Source organism: Octopus sinensis, unplaced genomic scaffold (assembly GCF_006345805.1).
Source record: "Octopus sinensis unplaced genomic scaffold, ASM634580v1 Contig15618, whole genome shotgun sequence".
NCBI classification, from domain to species: Eukaryota; Metazoa; Mollusca; class Cephalopoda; order Octopoda; family Octopodidae; genus Octopus; species Octopus sinensis.
This window is the reverse complement of record NW_021833827.1, coordinates 40,597-52,500: the sequence shown is the minus strand read 5'-3', so window position 1 is coordinate 52,500 and position 11,904 is coordinate 40,597.

Genomic DNA, 11,904 nt, shown 5'->3' with positions numbered 1-11,904 from the left:
CCATGCATATTGAAGAGGTCAAATGTCAACAATGTGTTGAAGTATTGAATCAAAAGGGTCTAACCCTTTTAATCCAATCTCTTGTCCACCACATAAACTCAATTTTTGAGTGGCGCGATGACCCAGTTTTTTAATGGCAAATTTTTAATGGGGGTGAGATAACCAAAAAAACACTGATCCTTTTATCTCCAGCGATTTTCTGTCTTTCTACCTATATTTTGTATTCATGGCCAGGCGATCCTTCGGTATAAGTACACACGTGGCTTTGTTTACATTTCTGAAGATAACAGAAGCCCTTTTCTCTCCCCCCCCCCCCGAGCTGGCGGAACGATAGCGCACCGGGCGAAATGCTTAGCGGTATTTCGTCTGTCGTTACGTTCTGAGTTCAAATTCCGCCGCGGTCCACTTTGCCTTTCATACTTTCGGGGTCGATAAATAAAGTACCAGTTTCGCACTGGGGTCGATGTAATCGACTTAATCCCTTTGTCTGTCCTTGTTTGTCCCCTCTGTGTTTAGGCCCCTTGTGGGTAGTAAAGTAATACATATATAAAAAAAACACTTTCTTGAAATGTATCCGGTACTTATACCGAAGTTACGCCCATGGTCATTTTCTACTTCTTACAGTTGTAAGAGGATGATCTACCTTCGCTTGTTTTCTCTTCTTTAAAGTTATACATGTATGATCTAGAATCGTCTGTTTTCTCTTTGCCAAACTCACCAGAATACGATCTGCCTTCATCAGTTTCCTCTTTATTAAACTCGTTAGAATATCATCTACCTTCATCTTTTCTTCAAAGTTGTAAGATTATAATTTTTCTTTGACTGTTTTCTCTTTTCAAAAACTGTAAGAATATCATCCATTCTCATCTCTTTTTCTCGTTTATAAAGGTGTAAGAGTTTGATTTCCTTCAACCATTTTCTTCTTCAATGGTACGAACGTGTGATCTACATTCCCCCCTTTCTTTTCTTTTAAATTACAAAGAGTACAATCAACGCTCACTTGTCTATTTTTTTAAAGTTTTACGTTTTAAAAGTATGATCTACCTTTACCCATTTTCATTTCTTTCAAGTTATCTTTATCTATAAAAGGGAAGTTGTGTGTCTGTCTCCTACGATTTAGATTCCTAACTACTCCCACATTTCGCGGTGCAGTTTAACCAAAACCGGGTATCTTATAGTTGTGATTCATATCAAGCCCTTTTGGGTATTAGCATGAGTCTACGATTCAAGAAAAAATTAACATCATTTTTTTCCATTTTAATGCATTTTTTCACTATTATATAAGGGAAGTAACTCTCTATAAATGTCTATGATAAGTCAACGATTTTAAAAAGGTTTACCATAATTTTTTTTCCATTTTTAGATGCATTTTTTGCTATTTTTTGGATATAAATCTCTAAAAATGCTTATATAGTTATTTCCCTTACAAACCCGAGCAACGTTGGGCAATACTGCTAGTAAGAATACAATAGGTGATCGTCTGTTTTCTCTTCTTCTAAAATTTAAAACTATGATCTACCTTCTTTAGTTTCCTCTTTATCAAACTCGTAAGCATATCTTCAACATTTGTTCCTTTTCTCAATCTTCAAAATTTTAAAACTATGATCTACCTTCTTTAGTTTCCTCTTTATCAAACTCGTAAGCATATCGTCAACATTTGTCCCTTTTCTCTTCTTCGAAATTTTAAAACTATAATCTAACTTCTTTAGTTTCCTCTTTATCAAACTCAGAATATCGTCAACATTTGTCCCTTTTCTCTTCTTTAAAATTTTAAAACAATGATCTGCCTTCGTTAGTTTCCTCTTTATCAAACTCGTAAGAATATCGTCTACATTTGTCCCTTTTCTCTTCTTCAAAATTTTTAAAAAATGATCTGCCTTCGTTAGTTTCCTCTTTATCAAACTCGTAAGAATATCCTCAACATTTGTCCCTTTTCTCTTCTTCAAAATTTTAAAACAATGATCTACCTTCTTTAGTTTCCTCTTTATCAAACTCGTAAGCATATCCTCAACATTTGTTCCTTTTCTCAATCTTCAAAATTTTAAAACTATGATCTACCTTCTTTAGTTTCCTCTTTATCAAACTCGTAAGAATATCGTCAACATTTCTCCCTTTTCACTTCTTCAAAATTATAAAACTATGATCTACCTTCTTTAGTTTCCTCTTTATCAAACTCAGAATATCGTCAACATTTGTCCCTTTTCTCTTCTTTAAAATTTTAAAACAATGATCTGCCTTCGTTAGTTTCCTCTTTATCAAACTCGTAAGAATATCGTCAAATTTGTCCCTTTTCTCTTCTTCAAAATTTTAAAACAATGATCTACCTTCTTTAGTTTCCTCTTTATCAAACTCGTTGGAATATCGTCAACATTTGTTTCTTTTCTCAATCTTCAAAATTTTAAAACTATGATCTACCTTCTTTAGTTTCCTCTTTATCAAACTCGTAAGAATATCCTCAACATTTGTCCCTTTTCTCTTCTTCAAAATTTTAAAACTATGATCTACCTTCTTTAGTTTCCTCTTTATCAAACTCGTAAGAATATCGTCAACATTTGTTCCTATTCTCAATCTTCAAAATTTTAAAACTATGATCTACCTTCGTTAGTTTCCTCTTTATCAAACTCGTAAGAATATCCACAACATTTGTCCCTTTTCTCTTCTTCAAAATTTTAAAACTATGATCTACCTTCGTTAGTTTCCTCTTATCAAACTCGTAAGAATATCCTCAACATTTGTCCCTTTTCTCAATCTTCAAAATTTTAAAACTATGATCTACCTTCTTTAGTTTCCTCTTTATCAAACTCGTAAGAATATCGTCAACATTTGTTCCTTTTCTCAATCTTCAAAATTTTAAAACTATGATCTACCTTCTTTAGTTTCCTCATTATCAAACTTGTAAGAATATCGTCAACATTTGTTCCTTTTCTCGATCTTCAAAATTTTAAAACTATGATCTACCTTCGTTAGTTTCCTCTTATCAAACTCGTAAGAATATCCTCAACATTTGTCCCTTTTCTCTCTTCAAAATTTTAAAACTATGATCTACTTCGTTAGTTCCTCTTTATCAACTTGTAAGAATATCCTCAACATTTGTCCCTTTTCTCAATCTTCAAAATTTTAAAACTATGATCTACCTTCGTTAGTTTCCTCTTTATCAAACTCGTAAGAATATCCTCAACATTTGTCCCTTTTCTCTTCTTCAAAATTTTAAAACTATGATCTACCTTCGTTAGTTTCCTCTTTATCAAACTGTAAGAATATCCTCAACATTTGTCCTTTTCTCAATCTTCAAAATTTTAAAACTATGATCTACCTTCTTTAGTTTCCTCTTTATCAAACTCGTCGTAAGAATCGCGTCAACATTTGTTCCTTTTCTCAATCTTCAAAATTTTAAAACTATGATTTACCTTCTTAGTTCCTCATTATCAAACTTGTAAGAATATCTCAACATTTGTTCCTTTTCTCATCTTCAAAATTTTAAAACTATGATCTATCTTCTTTAGTTCCTCATTATCAAACTTGTAAGAATATCGTCAACATTTGTTCCTTTTCTCCTCAATCTTCAAAATTTTAAAACTATGATCTACCTTCTTTAGTTTCCTCTCTTTATCAAACTTGTAAGAATATCCTCAACATTTGTTCCTTTTCTCAATCTCAAAATTTTGACAAACATGATCTACCTTCTTTAGTTTCCTCTTTATCAAACTTGTAAGGATATCCTCAACATTTGTTCCTTTTCTCAATTCTTCAAAATTTTAAAACTATGATCTACCTTCTTAGTTTCCTCTTTACCAAACTCGTAAGAATATCCTCAAAATTTGTTACTTTTCTCTTCTTCAAAATTTTAAAAACTAGATCTACCTTCTTTAGTTTCCTCTTTATCAAACTCGTAAGAATATCGTCAACATTTGTTCCTTTTCTCTTCTTCAAAATTTTAAAACTATGATCTACCTTCTTTAGTTTCCTCTTATCATCAACTCGTAAGAATATCGTCAACATTTCTCCCTTTTCACTTCTTCAAAATTATAAAACTATGATCTACCTTCTTAGTTTCCTCTTATCACTCAGAATATCGTCAACATTGTCCCTTTTCTCTTCTTTAAAATTTTAAAACAATGATCTGCCTCGTTAGTTTCCTCTTTATCAAACTCGTAAGAATATCGTCAAATTTGTCCTTGTTCTCTCTCTTCAAAAATTTTAAAACAATGATCTACCTTCTTTAGTTTCCTCTTTATCAAACTCGTTGGAATATCGTCAACATTTGTTTCTTTTCTCAATCTTCAAAATTTTAAAACTATGATCTACCTTCTTTAGTTTCCTCTTTATCAAACTCGTAGAATATCCTCAACATTTGTCCCTTTTCTCTTCTTCAAAATTTTAAAACTATGATCTACTTCTTTGTTTCCTCTTTATCAAACTCGTAAGAATATCGTCAACATTTGTTCCTTTTCTCAATCTTCAAAATTTTAAAACTATGATCTACCTTCTTTAGTTTCCTCTTTATCAAACTCGTAAGAATATCCTCAACAACATTTGTCCCTTTTCTCTTCTTAAAATTTTAAAACTATGTATCTACCTTCTTTAGTTTCCTCTATCAAACTCGTAAGAATATCCTCAACATTTGTCCTTTTCTCAATCTTCAAAATTTTAAAACTATGATCTACCTTCTTTAGTTTCCTCTTTATCAACTCGTAAGAATATCGTCAACATTTGTTCCTTTTCTCAATCTTCAAAATTTTAAAACTATGATCTACCTTCTTTAGTTTCCTCTTTATCAAACTCGTAAGAATATCCTCAACATTTTTTCTTTTCTCAATCTTCAAAATTTTAAAACTATGATCTACCTTCTTTAGTTTCCTCCTTTATCAAACTTGTAAGAATATCGTCAACATTTGTTCCTTTTCTCAATCTTCAAAATTTTAAAACTATGATCTACTTCTTTAGTTTCCCTTTATCAAACTTGTAAGAATATCCTCAACATTTGTTCCTTTTCTCTTCTTCAAAATTTTAAAACTATGATCTACCTTCTTAGTTTCCTCTTTATCAAACTTGTAAGGATATCCTCAACATTTGTTCCTTTTCTCAATCTTCAAAATTTTAAAACTATGATCTACCTTCTTTAGTTTCCTCTTTACCAAACTCGTAAGAATATCCTCAAAATTTGTTACTTTTCTCTTCTTCAAAATTTTAAAACTATGATCTACCTTCTTTAGTTTCCTCTTTATCAAACTCGTAAGAATATCGTCAACATTTGTTCCTTTTCTCTTCTTTAAAATTTTAAAACTATGATCTACCTTCTTTAGTTTCCTCTTTATCAATCTCGTAAGAATATCCTCAACATTTGTTCCTTTTCCCAATCTTCATAATTTTAAAACTATGATCTACCTTCTTTAGTTTCTTCTTTATCAAACTCGTAAGAATATCATCAACATTTGTTCCTTTTCTCTTCTTCAAAATTTTAAAACTATGATCTACCTTCTTTAGTTTCCTCTTTATCAATCTCGTAAGAATATCCTCAACATTGTTTCTTTCCTATCTTCAAAATTTTAAAACTATGATCTACCTTCTTTAGTTTCCTCTTTATCAAACTCGTAAGAATATCATCAACATTTGTTCCTTTTCTCAATCTTCAAAATTTTAAAACTATGATCTACCTTCTTTAGTTTCCTCTTTATCAAGCTCGTAAGAATATCGTCAACATTTGTTCCTTTTCTCAATCTTCAAAATTTTAAAACTATGATCTACCTTCTTTAGTTTCCTCTTTATCAAACTTGTAAGAATATCGTCAACATTTCTTCCTTTTTTCTCAATCTTCAAAATTTTTAAAACTATGATCTACCTCTTTAGTTTCCTCATTATCAAACTTGTAAGAATATCGTCAACAATTTGTTTCCTTTTCTTCTAATCTTCAAAATTTTAAAACTATGATCTACTCTTTAGTTCCTCTTTATCAAACTGTAAGGATATCCTCAACATTTGTTCCTTTTCTCAATCTTCAAAATTTTAAAACTATGATCTACCTTCTTTAGTTTCCTCTTTACCAAACTCGTAAGAATATCCTCAAAATTTGTTACTTTTCTCTTCTTCAAAATTTTAAAACTATGATCTACCTTCTTTAGTTTCCTCTTTATCAAACTCGTAAGAATATCGTCAACATTTGTTCCTTTTCTCTTCTTTAAAATTTTAAAACTATGATCTACCTTCTTTAGTTTCCTCTTTATCAATCTCGTAAGAATATCTCAACATTTGTTCCTTTTCCCAATCTTCAAAATTTTAAAACTATGATCTACCTTCTTTAGTTCTTCTTTATCAAACTCGTAAGAATATCATCAACATTTGTCCTTTTCTCTTCTTCAAAATTTTAAAACTATGATCTACCTTCTTTAGTTTCCTCTTTATCAATCTCGTAAGAATATCCTCAACATTTGTTCCTTTTCCCTATCTTCAAAATTTTAAAACTATGATCTACCTTCTTTAGTTTCCTCTTTATCAATCTCGTAAGAATATCATCAACATTTGTTCCTTTTCTCAATCTTCAAAATTTTAAAACTATGATCTACCTTCTTTAGTTTCCTCTTTATCAAGCTCGTAAGAATATCGTCAACATTTGTTCCTTTTCTCAATCTTCAAAATTTTAAAACTATGATCTACCTTCTTTAGTTTCCTCTTTATCAAACTTGTAAGAATATCGTCAACATTTCTTCCTTTTCTCAATCTTCAAAATTTTAAAACTATGATCTACCTTCTTTAGTTTCCTCATTATCAAACTTGTAAGAATATCGTCAACATTTGTTCCTTTTCTCAATCTTCAAAATTTTAAAACTATGATCTACCTTCTTTAGTTTCCTCTTTATCAAACTTGTAAGAATATCCTCAACATTTGTTCCTTTTCTCAATCTTCAAAATTTTAAAACTATGATCTACCTTCTTTAGTTTCCTCTTTACCAAACTCGTAAGAAATTCCTCAAAATTTGTTACTTTTCTCTTCTTCAAAATTTTAAAACTATGATCTACCTTCTTTAGTTTCCTCTTTATCAAACTCGTAAGAATGTCGTCAACATTTGTTTCTTTTCTCTTCTTTAAAATTTTAAAACTATGATCTACCTTCTTTAGTTTCCTCTTTATCAATCTCATAAGAATATCCTCAACATTTGTTCCTTTTCCCAATCTTCATAATTTTAAAACTATGATCTACCTTCTTTAGTTTCTTCTTTATCAAACTCGTAAGAATATCATCAACATTTGTTCCTTTTCTCTTCTTCAAAATTTTAAAACTATGATCTACCTTCTTTAGTTTCCTCTTTATCAATCTCGTAAGAATATCCTCAACATTTGTTCCTTTTCCCTATCTTCAAAATTTTAAAACTATAATCTACCTTCTTTAGTTTCCTCTTTATCAATCTCGTAAGAATATCATCAACATTTGTTCCTTTTCTCTTCTTCAAAATTTTAAAACTATGATCTACCTTCTTTAGTTTCCTCTTTATCAAACTCAGAATATCGTCAACATTTATCCCTTTTCTCTTTTTTAAATTTTTAAAACAATGATCTGCCTTCGTTAGTTTCCTCTTTATCAAACTCGTAAGAATATCGTCAACATTTGTCCCTTTTCTCTTCTTCAAAATTTTAAAACTATGATCTACCTTCTTTAGTTTCCTCTTTATCAAACTCGTAAGCATATCCTCAACATTTCTTCCTTTTCTCAATCTTCAAAATTTTAAAACTATGATCTACCTTCTTTAGTTTCCTCTTTATCAAACTCGTAAGAATATCGTCAACATTTGTCCCTTTTCTCTTCTTCAAAATTTTAAAACTACGATCTACCTTCTTTAGTTTCCTCTTTATCAAACTCGTAAGCATATCCTCAACATTTGTTCCTTTTCTCAATCTTCAAAATTTTAAAACTATGATCTACCTTCTTTAGCTTTCTCTTTATCAAACTCGTAAGAATATCCTCAACATTTGTTCCTGTTCACTTCTTCAAAATTTTAAAACTATGACCTACCTTCTTTAGTTTCCTCTTTATCAAACTCGTAAGCATATCCTCAACATTTGTTCCTTTTCCCAATCTTCAAAATTTTGAAATTATGATCTACCTTCTTTAGTTTCCTCTTTATCAATCTCGTAAGAATATCCTCAACATTTGTCCCTTTTCTCTTCTTCAAAATTTTAAAACTATGATCTACCTTCTTTAGTTTCCTCTTTATCAAACTCATAAGAATATCATCAACATTTGTCCCTTTTCTCAATCTTCAAAATTTTAAAACTATGATCTACCTTCTTTAGTTTCCTCTTTATCAAACTCGTAAGAATATCGTCAACATTTGTCCCATTTCATTTCTTCAAAATTATAAAACTATGATCTACCTTCTTTAGCTTCCTCTTTATCAAACTCGTAAGAATATCGTCAACATTTGTTCCTTTTCTCTTCTTCAAAATTTTAAATCTATGATCTACCTTGTTTAGTTTCCTCTTTATCAAACTCGTAAGAATATCGTCAACATTTGTTCCTTTTCTCTTCTTCAAAATTTTAAAACTATGATCTACCTTCTTTAGTTTCCTCTTTATCAAACTCGTAAGAATATCGTCAACATTTGTTCCTTTTCCCAATCTTCAACATTTTACAACTATGATCTACCTTTTTTAGTTTCCTCTTTATCAAACTCGTAAGAATATCATCAACATTTGTCCCTTTTCTCAATCTTCAAAATTTTAAAACTATGATCTACCTTCTTTAGTTTCCTCTTTATCAAACTCGTAAGAATATCCTCAACATTTGTCCCTTTTCTCTTCTTCAAAATTTTAAAACTATGATCTACCTTCTTTAGTTTCCTCTTTATCAAACTCGTAAGAATATCCTCAACATTTGTCCCTTTTCTCTTCTTCAAAATTTTAAAACTATGATCTACCTTCATTAGTTTCCTCTTTATCAAACTCGTAAGAATATCCTCAACATTTGTTCCTTTTCTCAATCTTCAAAATTTTAAAACTATAATCTACCTTCTTTAGTTTCCTCATTATCAAACTTGTAAGAATATCGTCAACATTTGTTCCTTTTCTCAATCTTCAAAATTTTAAAACTATGATCGACCTTCTTTAGTTTCCTCTTTATCAAACTTGTAAGAATATCCTCAACATTTGTTCCTTTTCTCAATCTTCAAAATTTTAAAACTATGATCTACCTTCTTTAGTTTCCTCTTTATCAAACTTGTAAGGATATCCTCAACATTTGTTCCTTTTCTCAATCTTCAAAATTTTAAAACTATGATCTACCTTCTTTAGTTTCCTCTTTACCAAACTCGTAAGAATATCCTCAAAATTTGTTACTTTTCTCTTCTTCAAAATTTTAAAACTATGATCTACCTTCTTTAGTTTCCTCTTTATCAAACTCGTAAGAATATCGTCAACATTTGTTCCTTTTCTCTTCTTTAAAATTTTAAAACTATGATCTACCTTATTAGTTTCCTCTTTATCAATCTCGTAAGAATATCCTCAACATTGTTCCTTTTCCTATCTTCAAAATTTTAAAACTATGATCTACCTCTTTAGTTTCCTCTTTATCAATCTCGTAAGAATATCATCAACATTTATTCCTTTTCTCTTCTTCAAAATTTTAAAACTATGATCTACCTTTAGTTTCCTCTTTATCAAACTCAGATATCGTCAACTTTATCCTTTTCTCTACTTTAAAATTTTAAAACAATGATCTGCCTTCGTTAGTTCCTCTTATCAAACTCGTAAGAATATCGTCAACATTGTCCTTTTCTCTTCTTCAAAATTTTAAAAATATGATCTACCTTCTTTAGTTTCCTCTTTATCAAATCGTAAGAATATCGTCAACATTTGTCCCTTTTCTCTTGTTCAGAATTTTAAAACTATGATCTACCTTCTTTAGTTTCCTTTATCAAACTCGTAAGAATATCGTCAACATTTGTTCCTATCTCAATCTTCAAAATTTTAAAACTATGATCTACTCTTTAGTTCCTCTTTATCAAACTCGTAAGAATATCGTCAACATTTGTCCTTTCTTTCTTCAAAATTTTAAAACTATGATCTACCTTCGTTAGTTTCCTCTTTATCAAACTCGTAAGAATATCCTCAACATTTGTCCCTTTTCTCTTCTTCAAAATTTTAACTCTATGATCTACCTTCATTAGTTTCCTCTTTATCAAACTCGTAAGAATATCCTCAACATTTGTTCCTTTTCTCAATCTTCAAAATTTTAAAACTATGATCTACCTTCTTTAGTTTCCTCTTTATCAAACTCGTAAGAATATCGTCAACATTTGTTCCTTTTCTCAATCTTCAAAATTTTAAAACTATGGTCTACCTTCTTTAGTTTCCTCATTATCAAACTTGTAAGAATATCGTCAACAATTGTTCCTTTTCTCAATCTTCAAAATTTTAAAACTATGATCTACCTTCTTTAGTTTCCTCTTTATCAAACTTGTAAGGATATCCTCAACATTTGTTCCTTTTCTCAATCTTCAAAATTTTAAAACTATGATCTACCTTCTTTAGTTTCCTCTTTATCAAACTCGTAAGAATATCGTCAACATTTGTTCCTTTTCTCTTCTTTAAAATTTTAAAACTATGATCTACCTTCTTTAGTTTCCTCGTTATCAATCTCGTAAGAATATCCTCAACATTTGTTCCTTTTTCCTATCTTCAAAATTTTAAAACTATGATCTACCTTCTTTAGTTTCCTCTTTATCAATCTCGTAAGAATATCATCAACATTTGTTCCTTTTCTCTTCTTCAAAATTTTAAAACTATGATCTACCTTCTTTAGTTTCCTCTTTATCAAATTCAGAATATCGTCAACATTTATCCCTTTTCTCTTCTTTAAAATTTTAAAACAATGATCTGCCTTCGTTAGTTTCCTCTTTATCAAACTCGTAAGAATATCGTCAACATTTGTCCCTTTTCTCTTCTTCAAAATTTTAAAACTATGATCTACCTTCTTTAGTTTCCTCTTTATCAAACTCGTAGGCATATCCTCAACATTTCTTCCTTTTCTCAATCTTCAAAATTTTAAAACTGTGATCTACCTTCTTTATCAAACTGTGATCTACCTCTTTATCAAACTCGTAAGAATATCGTCAACATTTGTCCCTTTTCACTTCTTCAACATTATAAAACTATGATCTACCTTCTTTAGTTTCCTCTTTATGAAACTCAGAATATCGTCAACATTTGTCCCTTTTCTCTTCTTTAAAATTTTAAAACGTTGATCTGCCTTCGTTAGTTTCCTCTTTATCAAACTCGTAAGAATATCGTCAACATTTGTCCCTTTTCTCTTCTTCAAAATTTTAAAACTATGATCTACCTTCTTTATTTTCCTCTTTATCAAACTCGTAAGCATATCCTCAACATTTGTTCCTTTTCACTTCTTCAAAATTTTAAAACTATGATCTACCTTCTTTAGTTTCCTCTTTATCAAACTCGTAAGAATATCGTCAACATTTGTTCCTTTTCTCAATCTTCAAAATTTTAAAACTATGATCTACCTTCTTTAGTTTCCTCTTTACCAAACTCGTAAGAATATCCTCAAAATTTGTTACTTTTCTCTTCTTCAAAATTTTAAAACTATGATCTACCTTCTTTAGTTTCCTCTTTATCAATCTTGTAAGAATATCCTCAACATTTGTTCCTTTTCCCTATCTTCAAAATTTTAAAACTATGATCTCCATTCTTTAGTTTCCTCTGTATCAATCTCGTAAGAATATCATCAACATTTGTTCCTTTTCTCTTCTTCAAAATTTTAAAACTATGATCTACCTTTAGTTTCCTCTTTATCAAACTCAGAATATCGTCAACATTTATCCCTTTTCTCTTCTTTAAAATTTTAAAACAATGATCTGCCTTCGTTAGCTTCCTCTTTATCAAACTCGTAAGAATATC